At 39.1% G+C, this 20,637-nt stretch overlaps 1 protein-coding gene across 1 annotated transcript in view; it reads left to right on the forward strand.

The window, feature by feature from the left end:
• The window catches only part of THSD7B (thrombospondin type 1 domain containing 7B), a 913,367-nt gene that overhangs the window by 95,088 nt on the left and 797,642 nt on the right, over positions 1–20,637 (forward strand). The gene's annotated exons all lie outside the window — the stretch shown is intronic.

The following is a 20,637-nucleotide window of genomic DNA, read 5'->3' on the forward strand; positions in this document are numbered from 1 at the left end:
TCTCGAGAGATCCTGCTAAAATGTAAGTCACATGACGTCACTGTTCTGTTCAAAATACTCCAGAAGCTCCCCAAACTACTCATAGTAAAAGCCAAAGTCATTACAGTGGACTGTAATGGCCCCGGGCCTACTCTGATGCTTTCCTGGAATCATTCTATTACTCCTCTTGTTCTCTCCACTACAACCTCACTGGCTTCAGTGCCTCAGGACATCAGCACTTACTGTTCTTTTTGCCTAGAACGCTGTTTCGCAGATAGCCGCGTAGCTCACTTCTAATCTGTTTCATTTTGTTTACTGCTGCATTCTTAGCACAAGGACAGTACTTCGTATGTAGTAGGTACCCACTGAATGTGTATTGGAAAATTAATTTACCTTGAATGAGGATATGGGCCAGAAGGCTGGCAATTTGGGTAGCATGAGTGAGATTTGCTGAATAAGTGAGATGAACTATTTTGTTACATATGGAAGGTAGGACCTGGCATAGGAATATTAAGTGAGGCAAAAGTCTCATTTTAGGGTCTCATTATTTTGTGGTTTGCCTTCTATAATGATTTATCCCACTTATTTCTTAGCCTTTTAAAATCTGGTTTCTCTTTGAACTGCCTTTAGATTCTCATTCCATTCATATTTATTGAACACCTACTATGTGTGAGATTCCGTGTTGGGTGCTTAAGATATTTTGTCTCACTTAAGACCACTCCACAATAAACATGTAGTTAGGTATTATATTCTCATTCTACATGGGAGGCAATAGTGTTTCAGAAGAATGCAAGGACTTGCTCTGAGTCACAGAGTATGCCAGGACTGGGTGAAGACCTGAGTTTTGTTTTCCCATGAATCTGGTTTGCTCCACTTTGCAGTCTTTAATCCACCAGCAGAGTAATCAAATGTCTACTCTGTAAGAGTTGCTGTTACTGACTCTCCCTTTTTATCTTCTTTCTTTTGGGGAGGAGGTCTAGAGAAATTGAAAGAACCTAAATGTATTGGTCATTTATTATCGTATAACAAATTACTTCAAAATGTAGTAGCTTAAAATGATAAACATTTAGCATCTCACACAGTTGCTGTAGGTCAGGAACCTGAGAGCTACTTAGCTGAGTGGTTCTGGCTCAGGATCTTTCTTGAGGTTGCAGCTTGGGCATCACCTGGGACTGCAGTCATCTGATGGCTTGACTGAGTCTGGAGGATCTGCTTCCAAAGGGACTCACCCACAAGCCTGGAATGTTAATGCTGGTTGTTGCAGAAGACCTCAGTTCCTTGCCATGTGGACTCTTAATAGAATTGCTGGAATATCCTCATGACATGGAAGCTGGTGTTCCCCATGGTGAGTGATCGAGAAAGTGTGAGTCAGAAGCTGCAATATATTTTATGTAGTAGTCTAGGAAGTCACACACCATCATTTTCACAATTTCCTATCCCATTAGGGGTGGGACTGTACAAAGTGTGGATACCAGGAGGTGAGGATCAGTAGAGTCCATCTTGGAGCTGGCTGCCATAGTCTGCCCTGTGGCCTCACATGACCCCACCTTTCCCACTTGCAAAGTGTAGTAATTTCTCCTCCAGGCCCCGAGAGTTGCTGCTCATAACAGCATCAGCTCTATGTCCAGGATCCTATCATCTAAATCAGTTTCAGGTATTATTAACTTTTACTTCACAAAATCTTGCCGTTTTGGGTCCCCTTCTACCTGCCAGGTTACCTTTTCTCTTCTTTGCTGAACATTGAACACCTGATTAGCATTGATTAAGTGTGTTTCTGTGCCAGGCACTAAGGTATGAGTATGAAAAAAATAATAAGGCAGGATGTTGATCACTGGGGAGCTCGCAGTCGAATGGGTGAAAGAAATGTGTAAATGATTATTGTACAACATAATTTAGGATCATCAACTGGGGAGTGAATAACTGCCCAGATGAGCTAGAGAAGACCCTCCAGATGAAGCATCCTTTATGCTAGGCCTTGAGTGTTGTGGAGAAGTTCATAAAGCGATCAAGTAGAAAAAAGCATTTTATTCAGAAGAGGCAGAATGAGCAATGTCTACTTCTTCCTCCTGAATATGAGCAGACTACAAAACTTAGCCCTTAGCCTTCTCCTCTTTCTGTATCACATTCTCTCACTTGGAGAGCTTGCCCTGTTTTCTACTTTCAGGGACTTAACTGCTAACTTAATGGGCCTGATTTTCCAAATCCGTTGCTTATAGAGTGAAATCAGAAGTTTTCACGTTTCAGATCCTTTACCGTGGGGACTCAATCTATTGCTTACGCTTTCTCTCCAAACTCAGCACTTTAGTTCACAATATTCCCTTGTTTGATATTCTGTGTGTTTCCCCATGCTCCAACCTTGCCTAAAATCACCTCATCTTTCAAAGTCTTCTTGAAGTCATTCTAGTAGTGCCTAGAATACCCGTGGTCTGTCATGGGAAATTGGCACTTACACAGGTTACTTTGTTAATTAAATCTTTACTCATTGTATACCCAGCCATTGGCGATTAGTTGGTAAGCATCCTGAAAGGTGGTTCTGTGTGTATGTCCCCCTTGTTTTCACCGGAACCCAGCACTCCACCTGGTCTCTGCGTTCTGCATTTGTCACTATTTGATGTTGGCAAGTTTTGAGATGAAATACAGTGCTGGAGGAGGAGCAGAACCATGAGATTCTGTTCACTGTGATACTGAGATGTAATATCATGAAGTTAGGTGTGTGTCAGCTTTTCACAGCGCCCAAGGGGCCATCCAGATCCTTTTGCAGTAGAGTCTATGGCCATACCACCCGGAACACGCCCGATCTCATTAGGTCCTTTTGCACTAGAAATCTACTACTGAATGAAATCAGCCGAAAGATGGCTGTGGCAGTGACTATCATTGTGGTGGAATTTGGCCTCAGTTCTCTGAATAGAAAGCCAATTGGAGCTGAGAATATTGAGAGAAGGAGATATTGCAATGGATTTTGGTTGGCTTAGGGTCTTAGGAAGAGGGTTCCAGCCACAACTATTAGAGGTAGAAAAGCTGTGCAGAGAGGAGTAGATATTTCTATCTGTGTTTGACTATAAGCTTTCATTATTGAGCTTCAACAAAAACAAATCAAACTGATATTAACCTCTTACAAGGGGCAAATCATTTACGTTTATTTTACTTTTCGTGATAAAAGATGTAAAAGTTATCCAGCAACGAGCCTTGGTGATTTACAGGACCATGAAACCCAAGGGTCTGCTTCCTGCTTGGCTCCAGGCATTTCCATTAAAAGTTGATGGTGGCTCTGTGTTTAGATAAGCTTTGTGCTGCATGAAGGAGGGAGAGGCATGTCCTGTCTTTGCTGCTTAGAGAGGAATGGCTACATAGGGAAACAACACTATTTTTAAAGTAGTCATTACAGTTTATTTTGCCACAGATTATTTTCCTTCCTGGGAAAAACATCGTTTCACTGACAAATTGCCAAAATCCACACAGTGCAGTGAAGTGGCCTTGCTGAGTTGGCTTCCTCAAGCAGGCAGCAGATACTTATTAAGCGCTCAATATATGCTCCAAATTGTGCCACATTTGGTGTTGGGTACACACGGTGTGTTCTCTGGATTTTCTTTTTTGAAAAAAATCTGCAAAATTCAGGTAGTCTGAATTACACATCCTGCATAAATGTTCCTGTTGAAGCTTGGAAAAGTAAGAGGACAAAGAAGAATAAAATCTTTCATATTTCTACCATGCAAATACAACGAACATTTTTAGTATATTTCTTCCAAAAATTTAATGTATGTATTTTTGCTCATAATTTTCATCAGCTATAATATTGAGTTACTTTTTAAACATATCATATTTCTTTTTTATCATTTTCTATATTTTCTTTTTTTTTTTTTGAGACGGAGTGTCACTCTGTTGCCCAGGCTGGAGTGCAGTGGTGCAGTCTCAGCTCACTGCAAGCTCCACCTCCCAGGTTCACACCATTCTCCTGCTTCAGCCCCCCGAGTAGCTGGGACCACAGGCTCCAGCCACCATGCCCGGCTAGTTTTTTGTATTTTTAGTAGAGATGGGGTTTCCCCATGTTAGCCAGGATGGTCTTGATCTCCTGACCTCGTTATCTGCCCACCTTGGCCTCCCAAAGTGTTGGGATTACAGGCGTGAGCCACCGTGCCTGGCCTATTTTTATACTCTTGATAGCTGAGTAATATGGCTACATAATACTCCATGGAGAAGACATGACAAAATTATTTCATTATAATAGACACTTAGGTTGCTGCCTTTCTAATCAATATTACCATGTGTCTAATTAAAATTAATAATAAGTTCTGATATGAATCCTTTTGTGCACAGTTTGGATTATTTCTATACTGAGTTATTACAGTACTGGATTATTTCTGGAGCAGTTGTTGCCCTGTCCAAATCCCCTTTACCTGGCCAGTTACTGTGAATGCTGGTTGCTCATGGATCACAGCCCTCTCCTTCCTAGAGAACTGCCCTTTGCCTCTTGGAGGCATGTCCGGAGAAAGGGGCCATTTTGGCTAAGGATGTGGGAAACCATGCTTCATAGAGAATGGTGGAGAGAGCTGGACCTGTTTGGCTGAGAAGAGACAAGGCTTGGAGCTTCATTGCATTGGGAAAGATGAGACATACTTTAGCTATAATTACCAACAGAAGAGTTAAGATCAAAGGCTTTAGATTAAAAAAGGAGAGCACCTATTTCAATTTGAGATCCATGTCCTAATATTTGGACTGGGCTGCTTGGTGGGACATTGGATTAATTTTCTGTCATTGGAAATATTCAATTACTGCACATGGTATTAGAGAAACTTTGAGCTATGGAGATCTCTTCCAACATTCTTCTGATTCCTTGATCCTTCAAATGTTTGTCTCAGTACTATCAATGTGCTCTTCTATGTTTTAACATTAACTTCAACATTCATTTCTTCTTGTCCATGTGAGTTAGAAGATGCAGGAAAAGCTTCTCTAGAGAAAGAGAAAGGTTTAGAAAAACAATAGCATGTGTTGAAAATTGTTGAGGGAAGATAGTACCATCAGTTAGGAAGATGTCATCCCTGGAGCTGGCGTTACCAGTTAAAAGCTGTATTCTTCTCATAAGTTCATTGATCCTCTATCAGAATCTCTCTACTGTATGTTTTTAAGTAGTGGCAAAGATGTGTTGGAGTGCATCATCCCACCTAAGTTTATTCAGGACTTCCACCCTGCAACCAATAACAAGCATTTTTAAAGCAGGTAGAGGGTTAAGGTGCAGCTGTGGCCACAGAACAGAGTGACAAATGACCTGTAAGATGACATATTGTGTTACCTATTGTCTCATAAATATACAATTCCGTGAGAGGATGATTTGATCAGCTTGGATGGTGAGCATTGCCTCTCGTTCCCCAAAAGTGTTGTCAACACCTATGGTGTGGGTGTGATTGTCGCTTTTTCCTTGGTGTTCCTAACACAGGAAAAAGTGGGATTTCTTTTTTTAAGCCCTTGTGAGAGTGCCTATTTCATTCTTCTTATTTACCTAGTTCTTCATAAGTTCACTTTGGGTTTGTCCTAATGTATTTAGATTGTCATTTTTGTTTTAATGCTTTTAAGAAGTTTATGATTTTTTTTCTCTCTCAGGCTTTATTCCCGCAGACATCTTCTCATGTTCTTTGAATTTCTGAGTATTACTTCTTTTTCCCTAGCTGACAGAGGTCACGTTCTGTATTACTGTTAATAAAATATCAGGTCTGTAGGAAGCTATATTTTGAACTTTAATAAAAAATCACTATATTAAACTATGTTATTTTTAATGGCCAAGGTCCTTTAAAAACTTCCTGAAATTCACTCTTAACTCTGAAAAAAGGTGGAGGGGGGTGGGGGTTATTTGAAGAAACTATAGGGCATCTGACATTCCAAGACTATTAGTTTAGGAAATATGACTCATTTATTTTCTTTAAGAATTGTACCTAATTATTCAGTAAGGCTTACTTATGAAAACATTTGTTTGGTATTTAATTTTTAACGTATGGTTACACGCAGAAAAGTGTTCCTACCTAAAGCCTTAGAAATTTTCCAACATTCTACCTGTTGGTCCTCACTTCAGTTTTGGAATTGGCAACAGTCTGGAAAGTATTTGTTATGAAAGGTGTAATGTTGATGGGATGAATAGAAGAAAGCTGGGTTTCTAGCAGAGTCTGTGAGAAATGGAATTTTGCAGCGTTTTGGAAGGAGCCTAATTGGTAATCAATTTTTCATATGTGTTTGAGGTTGCTGGCTTTTCTAGCCCAGTTCTTTTTTTTTCATTAATTGTATTATATCATAATCTACTACTTGGAATAGAATGTACCTTGCTTTACCTATTCACTTCATTCATTTCTTCATTTATTCAAAATCTACTGTCACCCAGTGGGTCTAGACTACAAACTAGGACTACAAGATGAAGAAAATTATGTCCCCTAACATCCAGGAACAAACTTTTGTTTGGATGCTGCAGAGTCCACAGGAGTATTGTTGAAGCTTTTGAAAATACATGTCTTTAACATGCTAGTGTCTCAAGTAAATAATTTAATTCATGCCAAGAATAAAATCACAGACAGGCTATAACCTTGGCTGTCCCTAACGGACCACCATTAATTCAGTGGACATTTTGATGGACATTTGTGGGCTCATTTGCCTTCTTTTGAAGCCCATGGGTTTCCATGCAGTGTGGAGCTACCTCAGGTGCAGTTCACCAAGGACAAGCATGCAAACAAGAAATGCTTTTCCATTCCCACATGTCTTTAATGGACCTTCCCCTTTTTCTTACCCACACTTTTCTGCCCTTATAACTGAGAATGAAAGGTTTAAACATACTTTCCATAGTGAAATAGTTTCAAAGAATATATTATATAGTAAATAGAGTTAATGAACAGAGGGTAACAGTAATATCATTTCACAGAAGAGATCTATCCTATTGCTGTTTAATTAAAATCTTTCTGCTGATGGAAAGTTCTCTCTCTGGTGTTTTCTTTAATGCATTCATGATGCATCTGTCTGGGCTCCCTTGCTAGAGATATCTTTCATTATAATCCACTTATCTAAGTTTGTAATTAAACTTCTAAATGTAAAATTTCCAGTGGTAAATTGCTAGGATACCCAGTGAACTTTACTTCTTTCTCTGGGAGAAATTGCTCCTTGAAATTTTTGATTTTGTGTTTTGGCTACTTTATTATTTAGAAAGTATTTGTGTGTACACACACACATATGTGTGATATAGCAATAGAGACAGAGTGGCTTTTTATTTAGTATTATTAATTTCTGTCTGTTTCTGTGAAATTGGAGATAGATAATATGGACTGAATGAATGAATGGCTGTTTTTAAGATGGGAAGTGGTAAATGAAATATACTTCAAGACAATTGCCTTCAGGCTCTATTGGTCTGTTTAAAACATCTAGAAACACACCACACCACACACACACACACGCGCACACACACACACACACACACACACACATCCTTGAAGATGCAAGTTGAAATAATATAATTTGTTTTCCACTGGTCAAACATGTTCTTGAAAATTTTCTTGGAATTTATACAGTGAAAAAAGAATTTAAAAATGCCTTTTGCATTTCAACTTAATTTAGGATGTTTTCTTTCAAATAACACTCCATTCTTGTGCAAGGAGGGATGATACAGGATAAAAGTAAATTCTATCAAATCTCCTGAATCTAATGGCAAATTACTAATGGTCAATGCCTAGACATAATAAATAAAAACTTATAAAGATAATGGAAGAGACTGCTAGAAAATTTTATAGGCTTATAAACTTATTATTTTAATGTCAACTGTAGATACATTTTTCAATAAATTTCTTTGCAACAATAGATGCACAATTAATCAAGAGAATGCAAAGCTATATTTACAGTAACTGGATAATTCTTTTGACATTAAATATTTAGAATCTTACATCGCAGAAAATGTTAATGAGTAATTAAGTATTTTTTTAATCTCAAAGTTCAACAGCATTTGAGAAGAGGATGTTTTCTTGTTCACACATTCCAGTTATCTTGAATTCTTATAAAGCTCCTTAGAGTAACTGTTAAATGTCAGCCTACATAAAATCTGTCTTTCTCCACAACATTCACATATATGTGTGTATGTGTGTGTGTAAATTTGGTGAAAAGAGGTTATCAAATTCTTTCCTGTACCTTCAAGCAGAATGGACTACAGACTGACTTCTTCAGGTATCTATTTTATTTCTTAAAATATCTACAGAAGGTAATTGTGTCAATTTTATTACTTTTTCTAGAAGGTAAGGTTTTCAAATGGAACGTAGTTTTCATTTGATAATTAACCTAAACTCCTCCAAACAACAGATTATGTAGATTTTATTTTTTCTTTAGTGACTAGGTTATGTTTTTTTGATATTATTTCTATTAAATGATTTAACTTCCTTTTTTATAATTTGTAAAAAAAGTTCTCCACTTGAGTAGATTTAAAGTATAGGCAATTTAGAACTTCTTCTGTTCTGATCTTTAGGGGTGGTGGAGTGGGATATTCGTAATGTATTTATAAAGTAGGTGGAATTTTAAAGCTATTTACCATAGGGTTGCATAACTTCTGAATTAACTTTACTAAGCACAAAACAGATAATTCAGAGACTCAAACCAAGAGACATTCCTAAAGTTATAAAATTTACCTTTTCCCTTTGCAAAACTTAATTTAAATGCTATTTAAGAGATAACCTACTGCTGTTCTCAATTTAAATAATTTCCATTTGTCTGTAAACTAAATAAATTTTAGTAGCCATTAAAGTGAAAATGCCAAATACACATTTTAATCAATGATTTTCCACCTTAAATGCAAGGATTTGGAACCTGACAACATCTTTTATTGAAGCACAGCAGTATTAATTAACGATAACAGTTGTTGTTGAATAATAATGTAAAGACGGTCCTACCATAAGAAGTAAAAAAATCATACCTTATAGAAACCGTTCTCTTTAAGTGAAGTTTGTTTTCTTTGATTCCATAATTTCATTCCTTTCCCACAAGAGTCATAATGCTTTGTGCTTGGGAGCCATTTAGTGCTTTAAAAATGTAAACAATAATTTGTTCATCTAAGACACTTGGAAATATGATTCTTTTAAAAATGAGTGTCAGCAGCTGGGCACGGTGGCTCACGCCTGTAATCCCAGCACTTTGGGAGGCCAAGGCAGAAAGATCACGAGGTCAGGAGTTTGAGCCTGGCATGGCCAATATGGTGAAACTCCATCTATACTAAAAATACAAAAATTAGCCAGGCATGGTGGCACGTGCCTGTAATCCCAGCTACTCAGGAGGCTGAGGCAGGAGAATCACTTGAAACTGGAAGGCAGATGTTGCAGTGAGCTGAGATCACACCACTGCATTCCGGGCTGGGCGAAAGAGCGAGACTCCGTCTCAAAAAAAAAAAAAAAAAAAAAAAAAAAAAAACGTGTCAGCATTTGTGCCTGTATTTTAGGTGGCAGCAGATAGTTCTGTGTGTTGGGTAAGATCTCATTACCTGTGTGTTTGTATGTATGCATACCTTCCAAATGTTGGTATTTTATGAATAATTTCTCAAAATGTTTTAAAATAGCCTAATTTTTCAGTAGTTGGATTTTTCTATCCATATTTCTCCCATCATATGCTAAAGCTTCTTCACTGAAGTTATGGTCCAAGATTAAGAAAACTTCCTCGAAAAAATTATTTAAAAGTTGACTCAATAGTCCATGGATCCATTGAGCAAATCTTTGTTGAACATCTGTTTCCCAGGCAATATACTGGGAACTGGACATATAACACTGAACAAGATAAAGTACTTAGATACTACTAGAGGACAGGAACATAAACCAATATGCCAATTTTAAGTACACTAAATTATCAGTTATTGAGCTGTTGTAAGTGTTACCAACAAACAACAAACAAACTAAACATCTAGGGACAGAGTCATCTCAGTTGTGCTGAAGAGACGGGGGTCTGGGAAGGCCTTTGCTGCACAATGAAGTGAGGAAGCAGGTCACATGAATAGGAAGGAATGGCAGTGCAAGGACGTTAAGAAGGTGCATGCTTGAGGAACAAGAAAGAGGCCAGTGTGTCTGGGGCACAGGAGTGAATGGAGACTGGTGAGAAAGGAGGAAGGAGAAGAGGTAAAGTTCAACTAGCAGAGTCTTTAGATTTTATCCTGTGATTGAAAGCCACTAGAGGATTTTGTAGAGGAAAGTATATTTTTTCCTTCCTAAAGATTACTCTGGATTTTCTGTGAGGAATGCATAGAAGGAAACCGAGAGTGGAAGCAGAAAAGCCAGGCAGGAGGCTGTTAGTAGCTCTGGGGAGAATTGGTGTCTTGCATTAGGAGGGGAGCGGCTTGATATTGGATAGATTTCAAAGGTGCTGTCAACTAGATTTGCAGATGGATTGATTTTTCGATGCGACAAAGAAGGATTTCAGGATGACTCCTGGGCTTCTGGCCTGGTGAAGTGTGATGCTGTTGGGGAGATCCGGTCTGTGGGCTCTGTAGGGTAATCAAGCTCCATTTATTTTGTATGTTACATGTGTGTGCCCATCCAAATGCAGATGTTCAGTGGTAAGGTGTGAGTTCAGGGGCGAAGTCAGGTTGAAGGTAGGGGAATAGATACAGAGAAATAGAAATAATGAATTGTGGAGTTTATTATTCCACTGTGGGACTAAGTCAGATCACCTGGAGAGTGAGCAAAGCTAGAGAAGAGGAGTCTGAGGACAGAGTCAGAGCCACACCAATCTAGGGGTTAAAATGAGAAAGACATACCAGAAATGGAGGCTGAAAATAAATAGCCCGGGAAAAATAAGACAAATTGAGGAGAGTTTGATGTCTCTGTCCCAAGGGAAGAAAGTGATGAAGAAAGAGGGAGTAGGGGAACATTTGGGCAACAACCAGAAATGTTAGGGGGTGATAAAGAGATGATCCCATGAGGTAATCAGAGAAGGTGATTTTCCATGAAATGATGACAAGGCGGTTCTGAAATTATAAGAATGTATCCATGATACCTTCAGAATCAGGTAGGGCCTGGCAACTGCATAGAAAGAAGCCGCATAAGTAAGTTCTTACTTTGGACTCTGTATGAACAGATTCATTCTCATTGGGGAATCTGAGGCAGCTTATCAGAGTAATTACTACTTTTCTTGGTATAAGCTGTGTCAGAGCCCTCAGTGAGAACAAATCCACTTACAGAACTTCCTTCTATGCAATTGCCGTCATAAATGAAGCACCCCTTTCTTCACTGAAATGACACATGAAAAATGGCAACAGATGCAATTACTCTACTTCTCATGTATTAATCCTGTTTCTATGAAGGTGAGTTTGTTTTATTCCCCATATTAGTTTCTCCTATGTTCACGTTCAGCAGGATGTTAGAGGCACACTCATACAACATACATCAACACACATAGATGTTTATAAATAGACCGACTGTATTTAATGACATGGATACTGTGGGACTTACAGCTCATGCAGCAGAAGGCACACAAAAGCATGGCTTAAAAACAAAGTGGTTTATTTGCTCACAAAACAGGAAGTCCAGAAGTTGGCAATTCAGACAGTGGCTGCAGCTCTGTGATGGTGTCTGAGCCTCAGGTTTCCTCTGTTCTCCATTCTGTCTTCCTTAGTAGGTGGCACGTATCCCCATGGCTTCAAGCAGGCTCTGGCGACTCCAGGTGTTGCATCTGTGTTCTATGGGAAAGAGATAAATGGCGAAAGACCATACTTTTTTTTGTGGGTGGGGGGGGGGGGACTTTATATTTTTATTGGATAAGGGAACTCTCCATACCCTTGATACTTCTGCCTCCTAATCTTTGGCCAGAACTGAGTCACGTGGCAGCCCTAGCTACATAAAAATCTGAGAACGTGATCTTTTCTTTTTTCTTTTCTCTTTTTTCTTTTCTTTTCCTTTTCTTTTCTTCTTTCTCTCTCTTTCTTTCTTCCTTTTTCTTTCTTTCTTCTTTCTCTTTCTTTTCTTTTCTCTCTCTCCTCTCTCTTCTCTCTCCCTTTGTTCCTTCACAAGTGGACACTTTAAAGAATAGTAGTTTTAGAAGAAAGGGAGATTGGGAGGCCAAGGCAGGTGGATCATGAGGTCAGGGGTTCAAGATCTACCTGGCCAAGATGATGAAACCCTGTCTTTACTGAAAATGCAAAAAAAAAAAAAAAAAAAAAAAAGCCAGGCATGGTGGCATGCACCTGTAATCCCAGCTACTTGGATTTATAAAGTAGGGGGAATTTTAAAGCTATTTACCATAGGGTTGCATAACTGCTAAATTGCTTCAACCTGGGAGGTAGAGTTTGCAGTCAGCCGAGATCACGCCACTGCACTCCAGCCTGGGTGACAGAGCAAGACTCCATCTAAAAAAAAAAAAAAAGAAGAAGAAAGGGAGAATATAGCAATGTTTGTCACAGATACCCAGATACCAAATTACATTTTTGAAGGTTTCAGAAAACCTATTTCAATCCCTCTTTTTATCTGTTATGTCCTGTGGCAAAAGTTTGTTAAGAGGTAGGAAACATATTTGTGAGGACTTTTTGCGAAATTTTCTGTGACTTCATTACATGACACCAAGCTATTGCAATTATAATATAGCAAACCAAAGACATATGTGATTGTATACTTTTATGGTATGCATTCCCATGCCACATTCTTACATTTCACACCGTTTAGAATTCTTCAGTTACCTGCAGAGTGTCATGCTGAGGTCTGCAGAGTGAGGTGCAGAGAGGAAGAGGCTGGTGGTTCAAAGGCCTGAACAAGTTATTAAACATCATGTCATTGCAAGGCCGGAGGTTATTCTCTCATAAAATAGAGATGATAATACCTGTTTTCTCCTTCGCAGGGTCAGTGTGAATCTTTAATGGAGTTCTTGGTACAGAGTGCTTTTTAGCTCTTCAGAAATATGGCACAAAGTCACAAGATTGGAAAGTTGAAAACTCATCTTCCACTATTTTGCTGCAGGGCAGGATTGCATTCAAACTGTTCCTTAAATATTGCTGGAGTGGAGTTCTGACTTTTGAGAAAACAATGACAATAGTAATAATGACAACCCTTTAGTGAGCTGTCAGTGTACACTGTCAGGCACTCATATATACACTTTCTATCCATGCTTCTGTAGCATCCTTCATTCCTAAGGGTTATCAATGACTGTCCTCCTCATTTTGTGGATGAGGAACCTCAGGCTCCAAGGTCGTGCACTGCCAGGGTTCACAAGGCATGATGTAAACAGAATGGGTTGTGGTGTCAGGACTGTTTTGTGACCCAGCTTGACACTTGTTTGCTGAGATGGCCTTGGAATATTGATTTAACACCCTTAGGGATCAATCTCTTTTGCATCTAAAAATAGGAATAATTGCTCATTGTGTCGATTAAGTGAAATTATTTGATATAAATTGGCTTGTACAGATGCTAAGAGAACCTACATCAGGCTATAAAGGATCTACATTATCAGAGACATGAAAAAATGCTTGTGTTGATATTGAGTTGCAACACTAGTCTCTCTTGCTTCAATGGGAGATCACTGAGGTCACTTGGAAACAACCGACTATCTTTGGGACTTCAGGTTGTTGCTTGATGGATCATGCCTCAGTTTTCTTATCTCTAAAGTGGGGCATAATATGAATAACTACTTTGCAGAGCTGTGGTGAGCATTAAATGAAGTGTTTAGGTCATTGTCTTGTATACAGCAACATATGGTAAAGCCATTATGGAAGGTAAAGTGGGATGCAGAATATTGCAGTCAGACAATAGCCCCGTTGGTCGGCCATCTTTATTAAGCCATCGTCTCTGCACAGTTACCATGAGATGGCGCTATGGAGATGTACATAATCACAGTTTCCTTTTCTCCCACTCACTGCTGTTTCTTTAGGCTGAAAGCAAATTGAAACTATTTTTACTTTATTTTATTTTTTAAATGTTGCACCTTTTAAATATTTAAGGGCTTCAACGATAAGAATACATTTAAGGGAAAATGAAATGCGTATGAAGTGTGAGGCACTTTTTTTTATAGTCTCAATGGCCTTTCAATGATTAGAAAACTGAGGCTAAAAGGAGAAACTGTGTTTTTTATTTCTCTTAATATTCATCAGTTTAGAGCTAACCTTGCAAATACATTTTGGATGCTAAGATATATAGTAAAGAAGAAGGTTTGGAAACTCAACGACCTTCATGATATAAATTATTCAAGCCATCGTGGGTAGCACATGTCTCCCACATAATGTATTTTTGTAATCATAGTCATAGCATTTTTTTTTTCATTTGTGTTTTACAAACAGAGGAGTGGAATCTCTAATTGTTTCTTGTCCTCTCATTTTGTTTATGGTGAACTCTTGTGTAGCTTCCCAAGTTACAGATACAAAAATGACTCCCAATATTTTCCAAGGAATAATTTAATGGGAATTCCAGGCATTTCGGGAAGAGAGGCAACATGGTTCAGTGGAGTAGGACACACCTGTGTTCAAACTCCATTCTGGGCTGGGCACAGTGGCTCACATCTGTAATCCCAGCACATTGGAAGGCCATGGCAGGCTGATCACCTGAGGCCAGGAGTTTGAGACCAGGCTGGCCAAAATGGTGAAACCCTGTCTCTACTAAAAATACAAAAATTAGCCAGACATGGTGGTGGGCGCCTGTAGACCCAGCTGCTCGGGAGGCTGAGACACGAGAATTGCTTGAACCTGGGAGGAGGAGGCTACAGTGAGCCGAGATCGTGCCACTGCACTCCAGCCTGAGTGACAGAGTGAGACTGACAAAAAATAAATAAATAAATAAATAAATAAATAAATAAATAAATCCATTCTGCACTTTCCGTCAGCTCAGTAGAAAGCATGCAGCACATATTTTTAGGAGTAAAAGTCCAAAATTGAGATTCTTTTAATCATTGTGTAAGATCTGTATTCCAGATTGTTTTGGTCAAGATCAGTTTTTGGTTTCTTATTGGCACTAGGCCTTGTTAGTGATAGCCAGGAGATTATGGGGACCACAGGAGCCCCGTAGTTTCTCCAAGCCACTCTATCTGGATCTTCTGCTGTTGGGTCCTGGCTTGGGTAATCACAGAAGGCACCTTAAAGGAGTTAGGTCACTTTGCAGAGTTAATACAGTGTTCTAGGCTGCTGAGGAAGCCTAAGAGAAAACCAAGGCTCATAGCAAACTGTGCTAAGACAATATTAATGTGGCTTTCTTTGGAATTAAAATTCAAAGATAGATGCGAAATTCAGCATCTTTCCATATGACTCCTTGGCCAATCATTCTGGCTCATGTGCTATCTCATTGGAACTCATAATCCTTTCAATCTCTTTTTAGCTTCCCACCTACAGCCATTTGGAGTAGAGAAGATATGCTTTTGGCCCTCCTTCTCTTTAGTTTACGTGGTAGTGATCTGAATATATTTTCAGATATGCTGAATGGCCATTAGTGAGAATGAACAAAGTCATCTTGTATACGCTGGTGATTTTGTTTCATGAAAAAAAGTAGCCTCTGTGTAGAACTGGTCCTGCTAGCTATTACTTTATTAACTTTGGAAATAATAGCTTAGGAACAACCACTGCCAAACACAGTCATCATCTTTATCAAAAGCTCTCTGACATGGCATTGACTTTGATCTATCATTATATATAGAAGACCACTCATTTGCTTTCCCAAGGGTATATTTTTAAACTAATTTGCTTTGTAGGATTCACCAGGAAGTTATATTGTTTTATGAGGGCAATATTTAGGTTTTTTTCAACTGCCTCAATGGCATATATAATTGGCAATGATGTCTTCTGAAAAATGTCCAGACTAAAATCTTTGTATCAAATCTGTATTATGCAGAATTAACCACCCATTTGTGTGGTGTGGTGTGTATGTGTCTGGAGAATATAATAGCCTGGCTTCAGTCCACCATTCCGTAGAAGTGGAGTGAACGTCTATTGAGACAAAAGACTTAGGCAGTCTTTACATATCATGATATAATTTCCAGTCCATTCTTTGTTGTGATGCTTCTTAAAGCGTGTGAACTTACATTATAAGTGTGAAATATCCATAATCTAGTGTATGTGTGTGTGTGTGCATAAAAATGTCTCATCTCTTGGGCCACAATTCATATCATAGACAGATGACAGCTTACCTGGGAGCATCAGGGCAGGAGCTGAGATTCCAGGGCTTCTAGCTGGAATGGGGAGCTCCTGCCTGTATGAACCCACAGCTGAAACTTGTACACTAAGCAGAGCAGGCACTGATGGGTAAACACATGTGTTTGTGGCTGCAGTCTGTCCCCTAACACGCTCTGGGGTCTCTGAGGCTCTTCTCCAGCTCTGCTGTAGCTGCAGTTCTGACTGTGGCACTGACTCCTCTTCTGGAGAGGGGGAGGAAGGGAGCGTGCAGAGTGTGCTCCCTGATGGTGATGTGTGCGTCTGTGAATCTTCACATGTGCAGGTGGGTTCCAGTGCGCCCGTATGTGCATAGAGCCTGGGCTGCTGTCCATTAGGGTTCCAGAAAAGGACTCTTGGTCAGAACAATTCAGGTTTTGTAATAGTATACTAACTTAAAAATATTTTTACTTGAGGAAGGGGACTACCTTTTTCAGCTTCACAAAAAAATACCATGTAAGCTAGTAATTGCCTTAGAATAAAGTATAATTTAGTAGCCATTTTGCCTAATTTTTAGCAAAAGCGCAGTTGTGACAAATCATATTCTTGGATGTTTGCTCTAAGGAAATGTGGCCAATTCAGTTCTCTAGGCCAGAAGTTTTAGAATTGTGTCTAGTAACGCCGCAAAAGTTTCATGAAATCATCTAACAGGCCACTCTTGGAGAAAAAAACCATTCAAGCAACGGAGCTTTACCATCTTTCAGCTGGAGCACTCCACTTTTGCTCTTCTCAATATTGGTATGCAGTGTAGAAATTTGAAGAAAAGTTTTGGTTGCTTTTTACTTCTCATCCCTGGATTGAGGCAGGCTGTCAGAGAGCTGTGTACTGGAACTTCATTGCTTGACTCCTTGTAGAATAATTTTTACTGATTTGTACTTTGCTACCGTACCCTTGGAGTGTTCTAGGAATGCCACGAGACTCCACTACAGACAACTTGCTGTTTTATTTGATGAAGTAATGTGTTCAGCACATGGCCCAGCATACCACCTGTATTTATAAGGACTCCTGATATAAATCCCAACAGTGCTTGGGAGCAGGGCAATGTCTTTTCCTGGGGGGAAAAAAGAGAAGGCAAAAACTGTGGGCAGGGTGGTATAATTTAATCCTATACACATGAGGATCATAGACTGCAATAGCCATTTCTTTTCTTTTTTTTTAAATTATACTTTAAGTTTTATGGTACATGTGCACAATGTGCAGGTTTGTTACATATGTATACATGTGCCATGATGGTGTGCTGCACCCATTAACTCATCATTTACACTAGGTATATCTCCTAATGCTATCCCTCCCACTTCCCCCCACCCCACAACAGGTCCCAGTGTGTGATGTTCTCCTTCCTGTGTCCAAGTGTTCTCATTGTTCAATTCCCACCTATGAATGAGAACATGTGGTGTTTGGTTTTTTGCCCTTGCAATAGTTTGCTGAGAATGATGGTTTCCAGCTTCATCCATGTCCCTACAAAGGACATGAACTTATCATTTTTTATGGCTGCATAGTATTTCATGGTGTATATGTGCCACATTTTCTTAATCCAGGCTATCATTGATGGACATTTGGGTTGGTTCCAAGTCTTTGCTATTGTGAATAGTGCCACAATAAACATACGTATGCATGTGTCTTTATAGCAGCATGACTTATAATCCTTTGGGTATATATCCAGTAATGGGATGGCTGGGTCAAATGGTATTTCTAGTTCTAGATCCCTGAGGAATCACCACACTGACTTCCACAATGGTTGAACTAGTTTACAGTCCCACCAACAGTATAAAAGTGTTCCTATTTCTCCACATCCTCTCCAGCACCTGTTGTTTCCTGACTTTTTAATGATTGCCATTCTAACTGGTGTGAGATGGTATCTCATTGTGGTTTTGATTTGCATTTCTCTGATGGCCAGTGATGATGAGCATTTTTTCATGTCTCTTGGCTGCATAAATGTCTTCTTTTGAGAAGTGTCTGTTCATATCCTTTGCCCACTTGTTAATGGGGTTGTTTGTTTTTTTCTTGTAAATTTGTTTGAGTTCTTTGTAGATTCTGGATATTAGCCCTTTGTCAGATGAGTAGATTGTGAAAATTTTCTCCCATTCTGTAGGTTGCCTGTTTGCTCTGGTGGTAGTTTCTTTTGCTGTGCAGCAGCTCTTTAGTTTAATTAGATCCCATTTGTCAATTTTGGCTTTTGTTGCCATTACTTTTGGTGTTTTGGACATGAAGTCCTTGCCCATGCCTATGTCCTGAATGGTATTGCCTGGGTTTTCTTCTAGGGTTTTTATGGTTTTAGGTCTAACATTTAAATCTTTAATCCATCTTGAATTAATTTTTGTGTAAGGTGTAAGGAAGCGATCCAGTTTCAGCTTTCTACATATGGCTAGCCAGTTTTCCCAGCACCATTGATTAAATAGGGAATCCTTTCCCCATTTCTTGTTTTTCTCAGGTTTGTCAAAGATCAAATAGTTGTAGATGTGTCGCATTATTTCTGAGGGCTCTGTTCTGTTCCATTGGTCTATTTCTCTGTTTTTGTACCAGTACCATGCTGTTTTGGTTACTGTAGCCTTATAGTATAGTTTGAAGTCAGATAGCGTGATGCCTCCCACTTTGTTTTTTGGCTTAGGATTGACTTGGCAATGTGTGCTCTTTTTTGGTTCCACATGAACGTTAAAGTAGTTTTTTCTAAGTCTGTGAAGAAAGTCATTGGTAGCTTGATGGGCATGGCATTGAATCTGTAAATTACCTTGGGCAGTATGGCCATTTTCACGATATTGATTCTTCCTACCCATGAGCATGGAATGTTCTTCCATTTGTTTGTGTCCTCTTTTATTTCGTTGAGCAGTGGTTTGTAGTTCTCCTTGAAGAGGTCCTTCACCTCCCTTGTAAGTTGGATTCCTAGGTATTTTATTCTCTTTGAAGCAATTTTGAATGGAGACCCATCAGTGTGCTGTATTCAGGAAACCCATTTCATGTGCAGAGACACACATAGGCTCAAAATAAAGGGATGGAGGAAGATCTACCAAGCAAATGGAAACAAAAAAAGGCAGGGGTTGCAATCCTAGTCTCTGATAAAATAGACTTTAAACCAACAAAGATCAAAAGAGACAAAGAAGGCCATTACATAATGGTAAAGGGATCAATTCAACAAGAAGAGCTAACTATTCTAAATTTATATGCACCCAATATAGGAGTACCCAGATTCATAAAGCAAGCCCTTAGAAACCTACAAAGAGACTTAGACTCCCACACAATAATAATGGGAAACTATAACACCCCACTGTCAACATTAGACAGATCAACGAGACAGAAAGTTAACAAGGATATCCAGGACTTGAACTCAGCTCTGAACCCAGCAGACCTAATAGACATCTACAGAACTCTCCACCTCAAATCAACAGAATATACATTCTTCTCAGCACCACACCGCACTTATTCCAACATTGACCACATAGTTGGAAGTAAAGCACTCCTCAGCAAATGTAAAAGAACAGAAATTATAACAAGCTATTTCTTTTCCTTGGCCACTAGGAAGCTCATAGTCAGATTTGCCACCCACCTGTAGTAATTGTGTGGGTATATATTTAGGGGCAATAACTTCTACCCTTCAGATCCCCTTTTTACTGTTCAATCTTTTTACTCTCCAGTATCTATATCTTTTTATTTTTCATAATACATGTATTGTGGTAAGTTATTTTAGATCTCCTTCACTCCACTACAGTTTTCTTATTATCTTTTGGAAAACTGTACATGGATATCTAGCAGCCTCATCAGACTTAATCTATTCTATTCTAAAGTAAAGCATGTTCTCAAATGTGCCCCTCTCCCTGTTTCCTGTTTTTGGTAAAGGGATCCCATCAGTTCAGGCATCTAAGTTTGCAGTCTTTCTATCCTTTTTCATCATCTTCCTCTTATGTAGCACATCCAGTTGTTAACCAGATCGTTTAAATCCAGAAGCAATTTCTATGACTTCTCAAGTCTCTCCTGATCCTTGATCTTTTCGTTCACCAATACTTGCCTGGACTACTGTTTCACTAATTTTCTAACTGCCCTCAATTTCTCTACCATTGTCTACTAGTAATCCATTATGCACACTGATTCTAGTTATTTAAAAATCATTTGCTCTTCTATGATTCTTGTTACTATTTACAGCATGAAGCCCAAATCCCTCATATGCCATTCACAGCTCTTTACAATTTGGCTCCCAACCTATGTTTTAAATCTCATCTTAGTCCATTCCTCCCTCTTCTTTGTGTCCTTCACAGCAACCACCAGCCTAATCACCAGTCCCCAAACACAAAATGCATTTCAACGCCTTGTTGTTTTCTCTGCCTGAGATGCCCTTCCCAACTCCTTCAAGTCCTTATGTTTCCCTAGGCTCTTCTCAAATATTATCTTGTGCGAGGCTCTCCTCTCTTTTTCGCACAGCACAGAGGAACTAATTGGCTTGTCCTCAGTCTTTCCATCCCACTTTCTTAATACTACTGTTAGAGCATCCATTGCCCTGCTTTGGACTTGTCGTGTATGCGTATCTCTTTCTTCAAATCATGAGCTCCTCATGGACTTTGTCTGAG

The sequence above is a fragment of the Gorilla gorilla genome, chromosome 11 (genome assembly GCF_029281585.2).
Source record: "Gorilla gorilla gorilla isolate KB3781 chromosome 11, NHGRI_mGorGor1-v2.1_pri, whole genome shotgun sequence".
Lineage (NCBI taxonomy): Eukaryota > Metazoa > Chordata > Mammalia > Primates > Hominidae > Gorilla > Gorilla gorilla.